Below are 22706 nucleotides of genomic sequence, written 5' to 3' on the forward strand. Positions count from 1 at the left end.
CATGAAAAACGTGAAAAAAGTCATTATTATACCAAATTTGAGGATTTTAACTTCGAACATAGAGCGACGTTTCGTATTTTTTAGACCCTAGAAAAGACGTATAAAGATGTTGCTTTCCAATACAAATTATAAAAATCAATGTGTTTTCATTAAAATTAACTAAAATAATCCTGATTTTCGGTTTATATTACCGATGGAAGATGTACACGTAAAACCGTTCTAATCCGGCTGAAACGTCGATATATGCAAAAAACAGAACTTCTCCCCTTTTAAATATCTTACTCAGTATTTTAACGAGAAACATATAGATGATTGAAAATGAAGTATTTAAGGTTATTTTCTGATCAATTATGTGCTTGCATAATTTTTCTCGTATATATAATGAAATAATAACAATAAACTAAAAATTCACAAAAACGTGGAAAAACGGCAAAATATTGCCTAATTCGATGATATTTTGTTTAAATCACATAAAGGAAAAGGGGATGATAAAGGTCAAAATATTGCTAAATTCGATGATTTTTAGTACAAAACAAAATGCAAGAAAACTTGCTTAAAAATGCAAAATTTGCGAAATTCTGAGATATGAAGGCCAAATCACATATCGTGAGAAAAATGAAGTAGTATCGAAATATTGGTAAAAACGAATATATATACGTAAAATCACACTACATGAATAACGTGAAAAAAGTCACTATATTACCATTTTGAGGATTTTAACTTCAAATCATAGAGCGAGGTTTCGTATTTTAGATCCAAGAAAAGAAAAGACATACAAATGATAAAAATCAATGTGTTTTCATTAGAATTAACTAAAATGTTCCTGATTTTCCGTTTATATTACCGATGGAAGATGTACACGTAAAACCGTTCTAATCCGGCTGAAACGTCGATATATGCAATAAAAACAGAACTTCTCCCTTTTCCAATATCTTACTCAGTATTTTAACGAGAAACAAATAGATGATTGAAAATGGAATTTAAGGTTATTTTCTGATCAATGTGCTTGCATAATTTTTCTCGTATATATAATGAAATAATAACAATAAACTAAAAATTCACAAAACGTGGAAAAACGGCAAAATATTGCCTAATTCGATGATATTTTGTTTATCACATAAAGGAAAGGGGATGATAAAGGTCAAAATATTGCTAAATTCGATGATTTTTAGCAAAACAAAATGCAAGAAAACTTGCTTAAAATGCAAATTTGCGAAAATCTGAGATATGAAGGCCAAATCACATATCGTGAATATGAAGTAGTATCGAAATATTGGTAAAATGAATATATTACGTAATATCAACTACATGAAAACGTGAAAAAAGTCATATATTACCAAATTTGAGGATTTTAACTTCGAATCATAGAGCGACGTTTCGTATTTTTTAGACCCAGAAAAGACATATAAAGATGTTGTTTCCAATACAAATTTAAAAATCAATGTGTTTTCATTAGAATTAACTAAAATGTTCCTGATTTTCGGTTTATATTACCGATGGAAGATGTACACGTAAAACCGTTCTAATCCGGCTGAAACGTCGATATATGCAATAAAAACAGAACTTCTCCCCTTTTCAATATCTTACTCAGTATTTTAACGAGAAACAAATAAGATGATTGAAAATGAAGTATTTAAGGTTATTTTCTGATATATTATGTGTTTGCATAATTTTTCTCGTATATTTAATGAAATAATAACAATAAACTGAAAATTCACAAAAACATGGAAAAACGGCAAAATATTGCCTAATTATGATATTTTGTTTAAATCACATAAAGGAAAAGGGGATGATAAAGGTCAAAATATTCTAAATTCGATGATTTTTAGTACAAAACAAAATGCAAGAAAACTTGTTTAAAAATGCAAAATTTGCGAAATTCTGAGATTTGAAGGCCAAATCACATATCGTGAGAAAAACGTGAAGTAGTATCGAAATATTGGTAAAAACGAATATATATACGTAAAATCACACACATAATAACGTGAAAAAAGTCACTATATTACCATTTGAGGATTTTAACTTCAATCATAGAGCGAGGATTCGTATTATTTAGATCCAAGAAAAGACGTACAAATGATAAAAATCAATTAGAATTAACTAAAATGTTCCTGATTTTCCGTTTATATTACCGATGGAAGATGTACACGTAAAACCGTTCTAATCCGGCTGAAACGTCGATATATGCAATAAAAACAGAACTTCTCCTTTTTCCAATATCTTACTCAGTATTTTAACGAGAAACAAATAGTTGATTGAAAATGAAGTGTTTAAGGTTAATATCTAATCAATTATGTGTTTGCATCGTTTTTATCGTATATTTAATGAATTAATAGCAATAAACTGAAAATTCACACAAACGTGGAAAAACAGCAAAATATTGCCTAATTCGATGATATTTTGTTTATATCACATAAAGGAAAAGGGGATGATAAACGTCAAAATATTGCTAAATTCGATGATTTTTAGTACGAAACAAAATGCAAGAAAACTTGATTAAAATGCAATATTATGCGAAAATCTGAGATATGAAAGCCAAATCACATATCGTGATACTACATGAAATAGTATCGAAATATTGGTAAAAATGAATATATTTACGTATTATCAAACTACATGAAAAACGTGAAAAAAGTCATTATTATACCAAATTTGAGGATTTTGACTTCGAAACATAGAGCAACGTTTCGTATTTTTTAGACCCTAGAAAAGACGTATAAAGATGTTGCTTCCAATACAAATTATAAAAATCATGTGTTTTCATTAGAAATAACTAAAATGTTCCTGATTTTCGGTTTATATTACCGATGGAAGATGTACACGTAAAACCGTTCTAATCCGGCTGAAACGTCGATATATGCAATAAAAACAGAACTTCTCCCTCTTACCGATGGAAGGGGAGAAGTTCTTCCATTACCGATGGAAGATGTACACGTAAAACCGTTCTAATCCGGCTGAAACGTCGATATATGCAATAAAAACAGAACTTCTCCCCTATTCAATATCTTACTCAGTATTTTAACGAGAAACAAATATTTGATTGAAAATGAAGTATTTAAGGTTATTTTCTGATATATTATGTGTTTCATAATTTTTCTCGTATATTTAATGAAATAATAACAATAAACTGAAAATTCACAAAAACATGGAAAAACGGCAAAGTATTGCCTAATTCTATGATATTTTGTTTAAATCACATAAAGGAAAAGGGGATGATAAAGGTCAAAATATTTCTAAATTCGATGATTTTTAGTACAAAACAAAATGCAAGAAAACTTGTTTAAAAACGCAAAATTTGCGAAATTCTGAGATATGAAGGCCAAATCACATATCGTGAGAAAACGTGAAGTAGTATCGAAATATTGGTAAAAACGAATATATATACGTAAAATCACACTACATGAATAACGTGAAAAAGTCACTATATTACCATATTTGAGGATTTTAACTTCAAATCATAGAGCGAGGATTCGTATTATTTAGATACGAAATCTAAGAAAAGACGTACAAATGATAAAAATCAATTAGAATTAACTAAAATGTTCCTGATTTTCCGTTATATTACCGATCGAAGATGTACACGTAAAACCGTTCTAATCCTGCTGAAACGTCGATATATGCAATAAAAACAGAACTTCTCCCTTTTCCAATATCCTACTCAGTATTTTAACGAGAAACATATAGATGATTGAAAATGAAGTAGTTAAGGTATTTTCTGATCAATTATGTGCTTGCATAATTTTTCTCGTATATATAATGAAATAATAACAATAAACTAAAAATTCACAAAAAACGTGGAAAAACGGCAAAATATTGCCTAATTCGATGATATTTTGTTTATATCACATAAAGGAAGAGGGGATGATAAAGGTCAAAATATTGCTAAATTCGATGATTTTTAGTACGAAACAAAATGCAAGAAACTTGCTTAAAATTCAATATTTGCGAAAATCTGAGATTTGAAGGCCAAATCACATATCGTGATACTACATGAAATAGTATCGAAATATTGGTAAAAATGAATATATTTACGTAATATCAAACTACATGAAAACGTGAAAAAAGTCATTATTATGCCAAATTTGAGGATTTTAACTTCGAATCATAGAGCGACGTTTCGTATTTTTTAGACCCTGGAAAAGACGAATAAAGATGTTGCTTCCAATACAAATTATAAAAATCAATGTGTTTTCATTAGAATTAACTAAAATGTTCCTGATTTTCGGTTTATATTACCGATGGAAGATGTACACGTAAAACCGTTCTAATCCGGCTGAAACGTCGATATATGCAATAAACAGAACTTCTCCCCTTTTCAATATCTTACTCAGTATTTTAACGAGAAACAAATAAATGATTGAAAATGAAGTATTTAAGGTTATTTTCTGATATGTTATGTGTTTGCATAATTTTTCTCGTATATTAATGAAATAATAACAATAAACTGAAAATTCACAAAAACATGGAAAAAACGGCAAAATATTGCCTAATTCTATGAAATTTTGTTTAAATCACATAAAGGAAAAGGGGATGATAAAGGTCAAAATATTTCTAAATTCGATGATTTTTAGTACAAAACAAAATGCAAGAAAACTTGTTTAAAAATGCAAAATTTGCGAAATTCTGAGATTTGAAGGCCAAATCACATATCGTGAAAAAACGTGAAGTAGTATCGAAATATTGGTAAAAACGAATTTATATACGTAAAATCACACTACATGAATAACGTGAAAAAAGTCACTATATTACCATATTTGAGGATTTTAACTTCAAATCATAGAGCGAGGATTCGTAGTATTTAGATCCAAGAAAAGACATACAAATGAAAAATCAATGTGTTTTCATTAGAATTAACTAAAATGTTCCTGATATTCCGTTTATATTACCGATGGAAGATGTACACGTAAAACCGCTCTAATCCGGCTGAAACGTCGATATATGCAATAAAAACAGAATTTCTCCTTTTTCCAATATCTTACTCAGTATTTTAACGAGAAACAAATAGTTGATTGAAAATGAAGTGTTTAAGGTTAATATCTAATCAATTATGTGTTTGCATCGTTTTTATCGTATATTTAATGAATTAATAGCAATAAACTGAAAATTCACACAAACGTGGAAAAACAGCAAAATATTGCCTAATTCGATGATATTTTGTTTATATCACATAAAGGAAAAGGGGATGATAAACGTCAAAATATTGCTGAATTCGATGATTTTTAGTACGAAACAAAATGCAAGAAAACTTGCTTAAAATGCATTATGCGAAAATCTGAGATATGAAAGCCAAATCACATATCGTGATACTACATGAAATAGTATCGAAAATATCATAGAGCGAGAGTGATCCCTCTCTTAAGCCTCTGCATCCCTCTCTTGAGCCTCTGTTTCACTCTCAAGTGCCTCTGCATCCCTCTCTTGTGCCTCTGCTTCCCTCACTCTAGCCTCTGCATCCTTCTCTTGAGCCCCTGCATCCCTCTCTTGAGCCTCTGCATCCCTCTCTTGAGCCTCTGCATCCTCTCCTAAGCCTCTGCATACCTTCTTAAGCCTCTGAACACTCTCGTAAGCTTCTGAATCACTCTGTTGAGCCTCTGCATCACTTTCTTGTGCCTCTCGATCACTTTCTTGAGCCTTTACATTCCTATCCTAAGCCTCTGCATCATTCTCTTTTGCCTCTGCATTCCTCTCTTAAGCCTTTGCATCATTCTCTTCAGCCTCTGTATTCCTCTCTTAAGTCTCTGCATCACTCTCTTGATCCTCTGCATCCCTCTCTTAAGCCTCTGCATCATTCTCTTGAGCCCCTGCATCATTCTCTTGAGCCTCTGCATCCCTCTCTTAAGCCTCTACATCATTCTCTTGTGCCTCTGCATCACTCTCTTGAATTTCTGCATCACTCTCTTAAGCCTCTGCATCTCTCTCTTCAGTCTCTGCATCACTCTTTTGAGCCTCTGCATCACTCTCTTGAGCTCTACATCTCTCTCTTCAGACTCTGCGTCCCTCTCATAAGCCTCTGCATCTTTCTCTTGAGCCTTTGCATCACTTCTGAGCCTCTGCATCCCTCTTTTAAGCCTCTGCAACACTCTCTTCATCCTCTGCATCACTCTTTTAAGCCTCTGCATCCCTCTCTTGAGCCTCTGCATCCCTCTCTTAAGTCTCTGCAACACTCTCATGAGCCTCTGCATCACTCTCTTGAGCCTTTGCATCACTCTCATCACTCTCATGACTCTCAAGCCTCTGCATCCCTCTCTTAAGCCTCTGCAACACTCTCTTCAGCCTCTGCATCACTCGCTTAAGCCTCTGCATCCCTTTTTTGAGCCTCTGCATCACTTTCTTAAGCCTCTGCATCCCTTTCTCTAGCCTCTTCATCACTCTCCTGAACTCGTGCATCCCTCTCAAGAGCCTCTGCATTCCTCTCCTGAGCCTTGCATCACTCTCTTAAGCTCTGCATCCCTCTCTTGACCCTCTGCGTCACTCTCAAGAGCCTCTGCATCCCTCTCTTGTGCCTCGGTTTCCCTCACTTGAGCCTCTGCATCCCTCTCTTGAGCCCCTGCATCCCTCTCTTGAGCCTCTGCATCACTCTCAAGAGCCTCAGCATCCCTTCGTATGCCTCTGCATCCCTCATATGAGCCCCTGCATCCCTCTTTTGAGCCTCTGCATCCCTCGCTTGAGCCTCTGCATCCCTCATTTGAGCCCCTGCATCCCTCTCTTAAGTCTCTGCATCACTCTCTTAAGCCTCTGAATAACTCTCTTAAGCCTCTGAATCGCTCTCTTGAGCCTCTGCATCACTCTCTTGAGCCCCTGCATCCCTCTCTCAAGCTTCTGCATCACTCTCCTGAGCCTCAGCATCACCCTCTTAAGCCTCTGCAGTACTCTCTTGAGCCTCTACATCCCTCTCCTATGCCTCTGCCTCACTCTTAAGCCTCTGCATCACTCTCTTGAGCTCTGTATCCCTCTCTTGAGCCTCTGCATCACTCTCTTCAGTCTCTTCATCCCTCTCTTGAGCCTCTGCAACACTCCTTTCAGCCTCTGCATCACTCTCTTGAGCCTCTGAATCCCTCTCTTGAGGCATCTGCATAACTCTCTCGAGCTTCTGCATCACTCTCTTGATTTTCTGCATCACTCTAATAACCTCTGAATCACTCTCTCGAGCCTCTGCATCACTCCCTTGATCCTTTGCATCACTCTCTTTAGCCTCTGCATCACTCTCTTGAGCCTCTGCATCACTCTCTAGAGCTGTGCATCACTCTCTTCAGCCTCAACATCACTCTCTTAAGCGCTGCTTCCCTCTCTTGATCCTCTGTATCACTCTCTTGAGCCTCTGAATCCCTATCCTAAGCCTCTGCAACACTCTCTTCAGCCTCTGCATCACTCTCTTAAGCCTCTGCATCCCTCTCTTGAGCCTCTGCGTCACTCTCAAGAGCTCTGCATCCCCCTCTCTTGTGCCTCTGCATCCCTCACTTGAGTCTCTGCCTCCCTCTCTTGTGCCCCTGCATCCCTCTCTTGAGCCTCTGCATCCCTCTCTTGTGCCCCAGCATCCCTCTCTTGAACCTTTGCATCCCTTACCTGAACCCCTGCATCCCTCTCTTAAGCCTCTGCATCACTCTCTTAAGCCTCTGCATCACTCTCGTAAGCCTCTGATCACTCTTTTGAGCCTCTGCATCCTTCTCTTGAACTCCTGCATCCCTCTCATGAGCCTCTGCATCCCTCTTTTGAACCTTTGCATCACTCTCTTAAGCCTCTGCATCCCTCTCCTGAGCCCCTGCATCACTTCCAAGAGCCTCTGCATCCCTCTCTTGTGCCACTGCATCCCTCACTTGAGCCTCTGCATCCCTCTCTTGAGCCTTTGCATACCTCTCTTGGGCCTCTGCATCTCTCTCTTAAGCCTCTGCATCACTCTCTTAAACTCTGAATCACTCTCTTGAGCCTCTGCATCACTCTCTTGAGCCTCTGCATCCCTCTCCTAAGCTCTGCCTCACTCTCTTAAGCCTCTGCATCACTCTCTTGAGCCTCTGTATCCCTCTCTTGAGCCTCTGCATCCCTCTCTTGAGCCTCTGCATCACTCTCTTGAACCTCTGCATCACTCTCTAGAGCCTGTGCATCACTCTCTTCAGCCACAACATCACTCTCTTAAGCCGCTGCTTCCCTCTCTTGATCCTCTGTATCACTCTCTTGAGCCTCTGCATCACTCTCTTAAGCCTCTGCATCACTCTCGTAAGCCTCTGAATCACTCTCTTGACCTCTGCATCACTATCTTGAGCCTTTGCATCACTCTCTTGAGCCCCTGCATCTTCTCTCAAGCCTCTGCATCACTGTCTTGATCCTCTGCATCACTCTCTTGAGCCTCTGCATCACTCTCTTGAGTCTTTGCATCACTCTCTTGAGCCTCTGCATCCCTCTCTTAAGCCTCTGCAACACTCTCTTCAGCCTCAGCATCACTCTCTTAAGCCTCTGCAACCCTCTCTTAAGCCTCTGCATCCGTCTCTTCAGCCTCTGCAACACTCCCCTCAGCCTCTGCATCACTCTCTTCAGCCTCTGCATCACTCTATTCAGCCTTTGCATCACTCTCTTAAGCCTCTGCATCACTATCTTGAGCCTTTGCATCACTCTCTTGAGCCCCTGCATCCTTCTCTCAAGCCTCTGCATCACTCTCTTGAGCCTCTGCATCCCTCTCTTAATCCTCTGCAACACTCTCTTCAGCCTCTGCATCACTCTCTTGAGCCTTCGCATCACTCTCCTGAGCCTCTGCATCACTTCCTTAAGCCTCTGCTCCACTCTCTTCAGCGTCTGCATCACTCTCTTAAGCCTCTGCATCCCTTTTTTGAGCCTCTGCATCACTTTCTTAAGCCTCTGCATCCCTCTCTTGAGCCTCTGAATCCCTATCTTGAGACCTCTGCATCACTCTCTCGAGCCTCTGCATCACTCTCTTGATCCTCTGCATCACTCTCTTGGGCCTCTGCATCACTCTCTTGAGCCTTTTCATCCCTCTCTTAAGCCTCTGCATCCCTCTCTTGAGCTTCTGCATCACTCTCGTGAACTCCTGCATCCCTCTAATGAGCCTCTGCATCCTTCTCCTGAGCCTTTGTCTCACTCTCGTAAGCCTCTGCATCCCTTTCTTGAGCCTTTGTCTCACTCTCTTAAGCCTCTGCATCCCTCTCTTGAGCTTCTGCGTCACTCTCAAGAGCCTCTGCATCCCTCTCTTGTGCCTCTGCATCCCTCACTTGAGCCTCTGCATCCCTCTCTTGAACCCCTGCTTCCCTCTCTTGAGCCTCTGCATCCCTCGCTTGAGCCTCTGCATCCCTCTCTTGAGCCTCTGCATCACTCTCTTGAGCCTCAGCATCCCTCTCTTGAGCCTCTGCATCCCTCTCTTGGGCCTCTACATCCCTCTCTTGAGCCTTTGCATCCCTCTCTTAAGCCTCTGCATCCCTCTCTTAAGCCTCTGCATCACTCTCTTAAGCCTCTGAATCAATCTCTTGAGCTTTTGCATCACTCTCTTGAGCCCCTGCATCCCTCTCTCAAGCCTCTGCATCACTCTCTTGAGCCTCTGCATCACCCTCTTAAGCCTCTGCATTATTCTCTTGAGCCTCTGCATCACTCTCCTAAGCCTCTGCAAAACTCTCTTCAGCCTCTGCATCACTCTCTTAAGCCTCTGCATCCCTCTCATGATCAAATATTGCAAAAGCAATATTTAATATTGCTAATATTGCAAAAATATTACTATTTTTGAGGATTTTAACTTCAAATCATAGAGCGAGGTTTCGTATTGTTTAGATCCAAGAAAAGACATATGACAATGTTGTTTCCAATACAAATGGTAAAAATCAATGTGTTTTCATTAGAATAACTAAAATGTTCCTGATTTTCCGTTAATATTACCGATGGAAGATGTACACGTAAAACCGCTCTAATCCGGCTGAAAAGTCGATATATGCAATAAAAACAGAACTTCTTCCCTTTCCAATATCTTACTCAGTATGTTAACGAGAAACAAATAGTTGATTGAAAATGAAGTGTTTAAGGTAAATTTCTAATCAATTATGTGTTTGCATCATTTTTATCGTATATTTAATGAATTGATAGCAATAAACTGAAAATTCACAAAAACGTGGAAAAACAGCAAAATATTGCCTAATTCGATGATATTTGTTTATATCACATAAAGGAAAAGGGGATGATAAACGTCAAAATATTGCTGAATTCGATGATTTTTAGTACGAAACAAAATGCATGAAAACTTGCTTAAAATGCAATATTATGCGAAAATCTGAGATTTGAAGGCCAAATATCGTGATACTACATGAAATAGTATCGAAATATTGGTAAAAATGAATATAATTACGTAATATCAAACTACATGAAAAACGTGAAAAAAGTCATTATTATACCAAATTTGAGGATTTTAACTTCGAATCATAGAGCGACGTTTCGTATTTTTTAGACCCTAGAAAAGACGTATAAAGATGTTGCTTCCAATACAAATGATAAAAATCAATGTATTTTCAATAAAATTAAAAATGTTCCTGATTTTCGGTTTATATTACTGATGGAAGATGTACACCTAGAACCGTTCTAATTCGGCTGAAACGTCGATATATGCAATAAAAACTGAACTTCTCCCCTTTTCAATATCTTACTCAGAATTTTAACGAGAAACAAATAGATGATTGAAAATGAAGTATTTAAGGTTATTTTCTGGTCAATTATGTGTTTGCTTAATTTTTATCGTATATATAATGAATAAATAACAATAAACTGAAAATTCTCAAAAACGTGGAAAAACGGCCTAATTTGATGATATTTTGTTTAAATCACATAAAGGAAAAGGGGTTGATAAAGGTCAAAATACTGCTAAATTCGATGACTTTTAGTACAAAACAAAATGCAAGTAAACTTAAAAATGCAAAAATTAAAAATGCAAAATTTAAGAAATTCTGAGATATGAACGCCAAATCACATATCGTGAGAAAACATAAAGTAGTATCGAAAAATTGTTAAAACGAATATATATACGTAAAATCACACTACATGAATAACGTGAAAAAAGTCACTATATTACCATATTTGTGGATTTTAACTTCAAATCATAGAGCGAGGTTTCGAATTACTTAGATCTAAGAAAAGACATATGACAATGTTGTTTCCAATACAAATTATAAAAATCAATGTGTTTTCATTAGAATTAACTAAAATGTTCCTGATTTTCCGTTTATATTACCAATGGAAGATGTACACGTAAAACCGCTCTAATCCGGCTTAAACGTCAATATATGCAATAAAAATAGAACTTCTTCCCATTCCAATATCTTACTCAGTATTTTAACGAGAAACAAATAGTTGAAAGAAAATGAAGTGTTTAAAGTCAATTTCTAATCAATTATGTGTTTGCATCATTTTTATCGTATATTTAATGAATATATATAAGCAATAAACTGAAAATTCACAAAAACGTGGAAAAACAGCAAAATATTGTCTAATTCGATGATATTTTGTTTTAAACATAAAGGAAAAGGGAATGATCAAGGTCAAAATATTGCTAAATTCGATGATTTTTAGTACAAAACAAAATGCAAGAAAACTTGCTTAAAAATGCAAAAGTATCGAAATATTGGTAAAAACTAATATATATACGTAAAATCACACTACATGAATAACGTGAAAAAGTCACTATATTACCATTTTTGAGGATTTTAACTTCAAATCATAGAGCGAGGTTTCGTATTGTTTAGATCCAAGAAAAGACATATGACAATGTTGTTTCCAATACAAATGATAAAAATCAATGTGTTTCATTAGAAATATCTAAAATGTTCCTGATTTTCCGTTAATATTACCGATGGAAGATGTAAACGTAAAACCGCTCTAATCCGCTGAATCGTCGATATATGGAATAAAAACAGAACTTCTTCCCTTTCCAATATCTTACTCAGTATCTTAACGAGAAACAAATAGTTGATTGAAAATGAAGTGTATAAGGTAAATTTCTAATCAATTATGTGTTTGCATCATTTTTATCGTATATTTAATGAATTGATAGCAATAAACTGAAAATTCACAAAAACGTGGAAAAAACAGCAAAATATTGCCTAATTCGATGATATTTTGTTTATATCACATAAAGGAAAAGGGGATGATAAACGTCAAAATATTGCTGAATTCGATGATTTTTAGTACGAAACAAAATGCATGAAAATTTACTTAAAATACAATATTATGCGAAAATCTGAGATTTGATGGCCAAATCACATATCGTGATACTACATGAAATAGAATCGAAATATTGGTAAAAATGAATATAATTACGTAATATCAAACTACATGAAAAACGTGAAAAAAATCAATATTATACCAAATTTGAGGATTTTAACTTCGAATCATAGAGCGACGTTTCGTATTTTTTTAGACCCTAGAAAAGACGTGTAAAGATGTTGCTTCCAATACAAATGATAAAAATCAATGTGTTTTCATTGAAATTAACTAAAATGTTCCTGATTTTCGGTTTATATTACAGATGGAAGATGTACACGTAAAACCGTTTTAATCCGGCTGAAACGTCGATATATGCAAAAAAAACAGAACTTCTCCCCTTTTCAATATCTTACTCAGTATTTTAACGAGAAACAAATAGATGATTGAAAATGAAGTATTTAAGGTTATTTTCTGATCAATTATGTGTTTGTATAATTTTTATCGTATATTTAATGAATTAATAACAATAAACTGAAAATTCACAAAAACGTGGAACAACGGCCTAATTCGATGATATTTTGTTTAAATCACATAAAGGAAAAGGGGATGATCAAGGTCAAAATATTGCTAAATTCGATGATTTTTAGTACAAAACAAAATGCAAGAAAACTTGCTTAAAAATGCAAAATATGCGAAATTCTGAGATATTAAGGCCAAATCATATATCGTGAGAAAATATGAAGTAGTATCGAAATATTGGTAAAAACTAATATATATACGTAAAGTCACACTACATGAATAACGTGAAAAAAGTCACTATATTACCATTTTTGAGGATTTTAACTTCAAATCATAGAGCGAGGTTTCGTATTGTTTAGATCCAAGAAAAGACATATGACAATGTTGTTTCCAATACAAATGATAAAAATCAATGTGTTTTTCTATTCAGCCTTTGCATCACTCTCTTAATCCTCTGCATCACTATCTTGAGCCTTTGCATCACTCTCCTGAGCCCCTGCATCCTTCTCTCAAGCCTCTGCATCACTCTCTCGAGCCTCTGCATCTCTCTCTTGATCCTCTGCATCACTCTCTTGGGCCTCTGCATCACTCTCTTGAGCCTCTGCATCCCTCTCTTAAGCCTCTGCAACACTCTCTTTAGCCTCAGCATCACTGTCTTGATCCTCTGCATCACTCTCTTGAGCCTCTGCATCACTCTCTTGAGCCTTTGCATCACTCTCTTGAGCCTCTGCATCCCTCTCTTAAGCCTCTGCAACACTCTCTTCAGCCTCAGCATCACTCTCTTAAGCCTCTGCAACCCTCTCTTAAGCCTCTGCATCCGTCTCTTCAGCCTCTGCAACACTCCCCTCAGCCTCTGCATCACTCTCTTCAGCCTCTGCATCACTCTATTCAGCCTTTGCATTACTCTCTTAAGCCTCTGCATCACTATCTTGAGCCTTTGCATCACTCTCTTGAGCCCCTGCATCCTTCTCTCAAGCCTCTGCATCACTCTCTCGAGCCTCTGCATCTCTCTCTTGATCCTCTGCATCACTCTCTTGGGCCTCTGCATCACTCTCTTGAGCCTCTGCATCCCTCTCTTAAGCCTCTGCAACACTCTCTTCAGCCTCTGCATCACTCTCTTGAGCCTTTGCTTCACTCTCCTGAGCCTCTGCATCACTCTCGTGAACTCCTGCATCCCTCTCATGAGCCTCTGCATCCTTCTCCTGAGCCTTTGTCTCACTCTCTTAAGCCTCTGCATCCCTCACTTTAGCCTCTGCATCCCTCTCTTTTGCCTCTGCATCCCTCTCTTGAGAAACTGCATCCCTCTCTTAAGCCTCAGCATCCCTCTCTGAAGCCTCTGTATCACTCTCTTAAGCCTCTACATCACTCTCGCAAGCCTCTGAATTACTCTCTTTAGCCACTGCATCCCTCCCTTGAGTCTCTGCATCACTCTATTCAGCCTCTGCATTCCTCTCTTGAGCCTCTGCATCACTCTCTTAAACCTCTGCATCACTCTCTTGAGCCTCTACATCCCTCGCTTGAGCCTCTGCATCCCTCTCTTAAGCCTCTACATCACTCTCTTGAGCCTCTGCATCACTCTATTGAGCCTCTGCATCACTCTCTTGAGCTTCTGCATCCCTCTCCTAAGCCTCTGCAAAACTCTCTTCAGCCTCTTCATCCCTCTCATGATCATCTGCATCACTCTCGTAAGCCTCTGCATCACTCTCTTGAGCCTCTGCATATGTCTCTTGAGCCTCTGCATCACTCTCTTAAGCCTCTGCATCCCTCTCTTGAGCCTCTGAATCCCTATCTTGAGGCCTCTGCATCACTCTCTCGAGCCTCTGCATCACTCTCTTGATCCTCTGCATCACTCTCTTGGGCCTCTGCATCACTCTCTTGAGCCTTTTCATCCCTCTCTTAAGCCTCTGCAACACTCTCTTCAGCCTCTGCATCACTCTCTTGAGCCTCTGCATCACTCTCTTGAGCCTTTACATCACTCTCTTGAGCCTCTGCATCCCTCTCTTAAGCCTCTGCAACACTCTCTTCAGCCTCAGCATCACTCTCTTATGCCTCTGCATCCCTCTCTTAAGCCTCTGCATCCCTCTCTTCAGCCTCTGCAACACTCTCTTCAGCCTCTGCATCACTCTCTTGAGCCTCTGCATCACTCTCTTGAGCCTCTGCATCCCTCTCTTAAGCCTCTGCAACACTCTCTTCAGCCTCTGCATCACTCTCTGGAGCCATTGCATCACTCTCTTGAACCTCTGCATCACTCTCTTAAGCGTCTGCAACACTCTCTTCAGCCTCTGCATCACTCTCTTCAGCCTCTGCATCCCTTTTTTGAGCCTCTGCATCACTTTCTTAAGCCTCTGCATCCCTCTCTTGAGCCTCCGCATCACCCTGGAACTCTTGCATCCCTTTCATGAGCCTCTGCATCCTTCTCCTGAGCCTTTGTCTCACTCTCTTAGGCCTCTGCATCCTTCTCTTGAGTCTCTGCATCCCTCTCTTAAGCCTCTGCATCACTCTCTTAAGCCTCTGCATCACTCTTTTAAGCCTCCGAATCACTCTCTTGAGCCTTTACATCACTCTCTTGAGCCCCTGCATCCCTCTCTCAAGCCTCTGCATCACTCTCTTGAGCCTCTTAATCACTCTCTTGAGCCTCTGCATCCCTCTCTTGAGCCTCTGCATCCCTCTCTTGGGCCTCTACATCCCTCCCTTGAGCCACTGCATCCCTCTCTTAAGCCTCTGCATCACTCTCTTAAGCCTCTGCATCACTCTCTTAAGCTTCTGAATCACTCTCTTGAGCCTTTGCATCACTCTCTTGAGCCCCTGCATCCTTCTCTCAAGCCTCTGCATCACTCTCTTGAGCCTCTGCATCACCCTCTAAAGCCTCTGCATTATTCTCTTCAGCCTCTGCATCCCTCTCTTGAGCCTCTGCATCACTCTATTCAGCCTCTGCATTCCTCACTTGAGCCTCTGCATTACTCTCTTGAGCCTCTGCATCACTCTCTTGAGCCTCTACATCCCTCGCTTGAGCCTCTGCATCCCTCTCTTAAGCCTCTGCATACCTCTCCTAAGCCTCTGCAAAACTCTCTTCAGCCTCTGCATCACTCTCTTAAGCCTCTGCATCCCTCTCATGATCATCTGCATCACTCTTGTAAGCCTCTGCATCACTCTCTTGAGCCTCTGCATAACTCTCTTGAGCCTGTGCATCACTCTTCAGCCTCTTAATCCCTCTCTTGAGGCCTCTGCATCACTCTCTCGAGCCTCTGCATTCGTCTCTTCAGCCTCTGCATCCGTCTCTTCAGCCTCTGCAACACTCCCCTCAGCCTCTGCATCACTCTCTTCAGCCTCTGCATCACTCTATTCAGCCTTTGCATCACTCTCTTAAGCCTCTGCATCACTAACTTGAGCCTTTGCATCACTCTCTTGAGCCCCTGCATCCTTCTCTCAAGCCTCTGCATCACTCTTTCGAGCCTCTGCATCTCTCTCTTGATCCTCTGCATCACTCTCTTGGGCCTCTGCATCACTCTCTTGACCCTCTGCATCCCTCTCTTAAGCCTCTCCAACACTCTCTTTAGCCTCAGCATCACTGTCTTGATCCTCTGCATCACTCTCTTGAGCCTCTGCATCACTCTCTTGAGCCTTTGCATCACTCTCTTGAGCCTCTGCATCCCTCTCTTAAGCCTCTGCAACACTCTCTTCAGCCTCTGAATCCCTCTCTTGAGGCCTCTGCATCACTCTCTCGAGCCTCTGCATCTCTCTCTTGGTCCTCTGCATCATTCTCTTGGGCCTCTGCATCACTCTCTTGAGCCTCTGCATCCCTCTCTTAAGCCTCTGCAACACTCTCTTCAGCCTCTACATCACTGTCTTGATCCTCTGCATCACTCTCTTGAGCCTCTGCATCACTCTCTTGAGCCTTTGCATCACTCTCTTGAGCTTCTGCATCCCTCTCTTAAGCCTCTGCAACACTCTCTTCAGCCTCAGCATCACACTCTTAAGCCTCTGCAACCCTCTCTTAAGCCTCTGCATCAGTCTCCTCAGCCTGTGCAACACTCCCCTCAGCCTTTGCATCACTCTCTTCAGCCTCTGCATCACTCTATTCAGCCTTTGCATCACTCTCGTAAGCCTCTGCATCACTATCTTGAGCCATTGCATCACTCTCCTGAGTCTCTGCATCCCTCTCTTAAGCCTCTGCAACACTCTCTTCAGCCTCTGCAACACCCTCTTCATCCTCTGCATCTGTCTCTTCAGCCTTTGCATCACTCTCTTGAGCCTCTGCATCCCTCTCTTAAGCCTCTGCGACACTCTCTTCAGCCTCTGCATCACTCTCTTGATCCTCTGCATCACTCTCTTGAGCCTCTGCATCACTCTCTTGAGCCTTTGCATCACTCTCCTGGGCCTCTACATCCCTCGCTTGATCCTCTGCATCCATCTCTTAAGCCTCTGCATCACTCTCTTAAGCCTCTGCATCACCCTCTAAAGCCTCTGCATTATTCTCCTGAGCCTCTGCATCACTCTCGTAAGCCTCTGAATTACTCTCTTTAGCCTCTGCATCCCTCTCTTGAGCCTCTGCATCACTCTATTCAGCCTCTGTATTCCTAACTTGAGCCTCTGCATTACTCTCTTGAGCCTCTGCATCACTCTCTTGAGCCTCTACATCCCTCGCTTGAGCCTCTGCACCCCTCTCTTAAGCCTCTGCATCCCTCTCCTAAGCCTCTGCAAAACTCTCTTCAGCCTCTGCATCACTCTCTTAAGCCTCTGCATCCCTCTCATGATCATCTGCATCATTCTCCTAAGCCTCTGCATCACTCTCTTGAGCCTCTGCATAACTCTCTTGAGCCTCTGCATCACTCTCTTCAGCCTCTGAATCCCTCTCTTGAGGCCTCTGCATCTCTCTCTCGAGCCTCTGCATCTCTCTCTTGGTCCTCTGCATCATTCTCTTGGGCCTCTGCATCACTCTCTTGAGCCTCTGCATCCCTCTCTTAAGCCTCTGCAACACTCTCTTCAGCCTCTACATCACTGTCTTGATCCTCTGCATCACTCTCTTGAGCCTCTGCATCACTCTCTTGAGCCTTTGCATCACTTTCTTGAGCTTCTGCATCCCTCTCTTAAGCCTCTGCAACACTCTCTTCAGCCTCAGCATCACTCTCTTAAGCCTCTACAACCCTCTCTTAAGCCTCTGCATCAGTCTCTTCAGCCTGTGCAACACTCCCCTCAGCCTCTGCATACCTCTCTTCAGCCTCTGCATCACTCTATTCAGCCTTTGCATCTCTCTCGTAAGCCTCTGCATCACTATCAGGGTGATGCAGAGGCTTCAAAAATCAGAGATTTTTTTCACGTTTTTCTTGTAGTGTGACATTATGTAAATATATTCGTTTTTACCAATATTTCGATACTACTTCATGTTTTCTCACGATATGTGATTTGGCCTTCAAATCTCAGAATTTCGCAAATTTTGCATTTTTAAGCAAGTTTTCTTGCGTTTTGTTTTGTACTAAAAGTCATTGAATTTAGCAATATTTTGACGTTCATCATCCTCTTTTCTTTATGTGATTTAAACAAAATATCATCGAATTAGGCAATATCTTGCCGTTTTCCACGTTTTTGTGAATTTTCATTTTATTGGTATTAATTCATTATATATACGATACAAAAATTATGCAAACACATAATTGATTAGATAATTAACATTAAATATTTCATTTTCAATCAACTATTTGTTTCTCGTTAAAAAACTGAGTAAGATATTGAAAAAGCGAGAAGTTATAATTTTATTGCATATATCGACGTTTCAGCCGGAATAGAGCGCTCTACGTGTACATCTTTCATCAGTAATATAAACGGAAAATCAGGAAAATTTTAGTTAATTCCAATAAAAACACATTGATTTTTATCATTTGTATTGGAAACAACATTTTTATATGTCTTTTCTAGGATCTAAATAATATGGAACCTCGCTTTATGATTTGAAGTTAAAATCCTCATACTTGCTAATATAGCGATTTTTTTACCGTTTTTCATGTAGTGTGATTGTACGTAAATATATTCATATATACCAATATTTCGATAATACTTCATGTTTTCTCACGATATGTGATTTGGCCTTAAATCTGAGAATTTCGCATAATATTGCATTTTTAAGCAAGTTTTCTTACGTTTTGTTTTGTAGAAAAAAATCATTGAATTTAGCAATATTTTGACGTTTATCATCCTCTTTTCCTTTATGTGATTTAATCAAAATATCATCGAATTAGGCAATATTTTGCCGTTTTTCCACTTTTTGTGAATTTTCAGTTTATTGTTATTAATTCATTATATATACGATAAAAATGATGCAAACACATAATTGATTAGAAATTAACATTAAATTCTTCATTTTCAATCAACTATTTGTTTCTCGTTAAAAAACTGAGTAAGATATTGAAAAAGCGAGAAGTTCTGTTTTTATTGCATATATCGACGTTTCAGCCGGATTAGAGCGGGTTTACGTGCACATCTTCCATCGGTAATATAAACGGAAAATCAGGAAAATTTTAGTTAATTCCAATAAAAACACATTGATTTTTATCACATGTATTTGAAACAACATTTTTATATGTCTTTTCTAGGATCTAAATAATATGAAACCTCGCTTTATGATTTGAAGTTAAAATCCTCAAATAAGGTAATAGAGCGATTTTGTTCACGTTTTTTATGTAGTGAGACTTCACGTGAATATGTTCGTTTTACCAATATTTCGATACTTTTTCATGTAGTATTACGATATGTGATTTGGCCTTTAAATTTCAGAATTTCGCATAATATTGCATTTTAAGCAAGTTTTCTTGCATTTTGTTTCGTACTAAAAATCATCGAATATAGCAATATTTTGACGTTTATCATCCACTTTTCCTTTATGTGATATAGGGTTTGGGCAAAATTGGAGGGTTTGGGCAAAATGTGATCCATCGCCGCTCTAAGTAATTAGCATATTTTCGGAATAAAAAGTCGTAATTTCAAACTGCGAATACGTGCAGAGAGCCGAAATTTGGTTTCAAAATATGGATCAAGGGTCGAATTTGGGTTTTTTTGGGTTATTTTGAAAACTGCAGGGGGGTTTGGGCAAAATGTCATCCATTGATCACACATCACATCACAAAATGTGATGTGTGTAAAAATCATCGAATTTAGCAATATTTTGACCTTTATCATCCCCTTTTCCTTTATGTGATATAAACAAAATATCATCGAATAAGGCCGTTTTTCCTCGTTTTTGTGAATTTTCAGTTTATTGTTATTAATTCATTAAATATACGATAAAAATTATGCAAACACATAATTGATCAGAAAATAACCTTAAATACTTCATTTTCAATCATCTATTTGTTTCTCGTTAAAATACTGAGATAAATATATTGAAAAGATGCTAAAATATTGAAAAGGGGAGAAGTTCTGTTTTTCTTGCATATATCGACGTTTCAGCCGGATTAGAACGGTTTTACGTGTACATCTTCCATCGGTAATATAAACCGAAAATCAGGAACATTTTAGATAATTTTAATGAAAACACATTGGTTTTTATCATTTGTATTGGAAGCAACATCTTTATACGTCTTTTCTTGGGTCTAAAAAGTACGTAACGTCGCTCTATGATTCGAAGTTAAAATCCTCAAATTTGGTATAATAATGACTTTTTTCACGTTTTTCATGTAGTTTGATATTACGTAAATATATTCATTTTTACCAATATTTCGATACTATTTCATGTAGTATCACGATATGTGATTTGGCCTTCAAATCTCAGATTTTCGTATAATATTGCATTTTAAGCAAGTTTTCTTGCATTTTGTTTTGTACTAAAAATCATCGAATTTAGCAATATTATTACGTTTGTCATCCCCTTTTCCTCTTTGTGATTTAAACAAAATATCATCGAATTAGGCAATATTTTGCCGTTTTCCACGTTTTTGTGAATTTTCATTTTATTGTTATTAATTCATTATATATACGATATAAATGATGCAAACACATAATTGATTAGAAAAATCCTTAAATACTTCATTTTCAATCAACTATTTGTTTCTCGTTAAAATACTGAGTAAGATGATAAAAAGGGGAGAAGTTCTGTTTTGATTGCATATATCGACGTTTCAGCCGGATTAGAGCGGTTTTACGTGTACATCTTCCATCGGTAATATAAACGGAAAATCAGGAACATTTTAGTTAATTCTAATGAAAACACATTGATTTCTATCATTTGTATTGGAAACAACATCTCTATATGTCTTTTCTAGGATCTAAATAATACGAAACCTCGCTTTATGATTTGAAGTTAAAATCTTTAAATTTGGTAATATAGCGATTTTTTTCACGTTTTTCATGTTGTGTGAATGTACGTAAATATATTCATTTTTACCAATATTTCGATAATTTACCTTTGTTACCTAGTGACAGTGTCACTTTAGGAGTTTCAGGTAAGGAAACTGATGTAGGTACAGTTTTGGTGCATTCAGATTCAGCATTAATTGCTTGGTCTGCTGTATGATTGCTCATATTACGCAAACCTGTAAATATATCCTGCATTGACAGGGTATTACCATTCTGGCATACATATAATTTATTAAGTGTGTCACCAGACAATTTTCTCTGGATGATAATTTTAGTCATCCACTCAGTAGTTGGGTGATCCACCTCTTTACTGAAAGAATTTATCAGTGACTCAAGCTGAAAACTAAAGGCTTGTAAAGAGTCAACTGATTGTTCTGGTGAAGATAAATTTAATAATTGGTGCACAAGGTTTATAATAGTTTTCTCATTGTTAGCACTTACTTTAGAAGGCTGTTGTGAGCAATTGTGACCATTACTTGTGTTGCTTAAGGCTTCTTGTTTAGCCTCAGCTTTAATTATAGCTTCGACTGCTGCTGCAGCATTAGCTTTATCATTTTCTGGTTCAGATTCACTGATCATTGCAGCTTCACTTGTTTCATCTGCAGCTTCACTTGTTTCTCTGGGTTCTGGTGATAAGCTAATTAATTCAGTAGCTTTATGTATTGAACTTATAGAATCCAGGGAACATTGAGAAGAGTGGTCTGAAAATTGGTCAGACTCAGTAAACAAATCATCACATGAAGCTGTATTAGATGAGAGTTTAGAAAATGAAGGTTGAACTTCAGTTGTTGATCCTGTATAGTGATCAGTATTGATTAGAGGATTCTCCTCGTCTTGAGGTAGCTCATGTATTTCATCTGAGCTGAGTGTTTGCTCGGTTGTAGTTTTTCTACAAAAACGTTCTATCCAATCAGGATCATTTTGTTTCGCAAGCACTCTTTTATAGTGATCTAACTGGTCTTGAATGGTATCTTCATATTCATCAAGATCATATTCGATCTGACTTAATTCGTCTGGGTTAGTATTACTGACCTGGAGTAAGTTCCTATGAGACTCGATTACAGTCTTGACATGATCATATTTTTGGATGGCGTTCCTTATGTAACTTGCTAGTCTATAGACGTCACCGGGGTCAGTTTCGACACAGAGATGACATTTCATAAGCAGTTTTCCTAAGGGACGTTGAAGAGCTGTCAAGAATCTTGCATTCCTTTCTAAAGGATTCATTCTTGCGGTAAATTGAGCCTGATAGAGCTTATGTAGCTAGTGGTATAGCTATGGTGTCTGCTCCTTGATGTAGAGCAGGTATAAGTATTGACAGCCTGATATTTCTTGAGGCTGGTTGTAAGGTACCTCCTTTAGAGGTTAGTTACCTACCTAATAATAAGTAACTAAGATTTGAGTGGTACCTTGGTCTCACTACAGGTGTTCCTCAGCTTAGCTCATCTAAATCAGCCTCGGATGGGTAGCAGACTTACAGTAACACTCAAAGACATACATAGAAATATGCAATAAAATAATTACACAATAAATGGTTAATCCCACCCTTGATAGGGTCAGCACAAAATGAATAATATATGTGTCACTAACTAGCTCAAGCCTAGTCGTGAGAATTTCTACTTGAGAAACTACAACTATATTTAGTCTGTGTTTGTGCT

Source organism: Procambarus clarkii, chromosome 34 (genome assembly GCF_040958095.1).
Source record: "Procambarus clarkii isolate CNS0578487 chromosome 34, FALCON_Pclarkii_2.0, whole genome shotgun sequence".
Taxonomy (NCBI): Eukaryota; Metazoa; Arthropoda; class Malacostraca; order Decapoda; family Cambaridae; genus Procambarus; species Procambarus clarkii.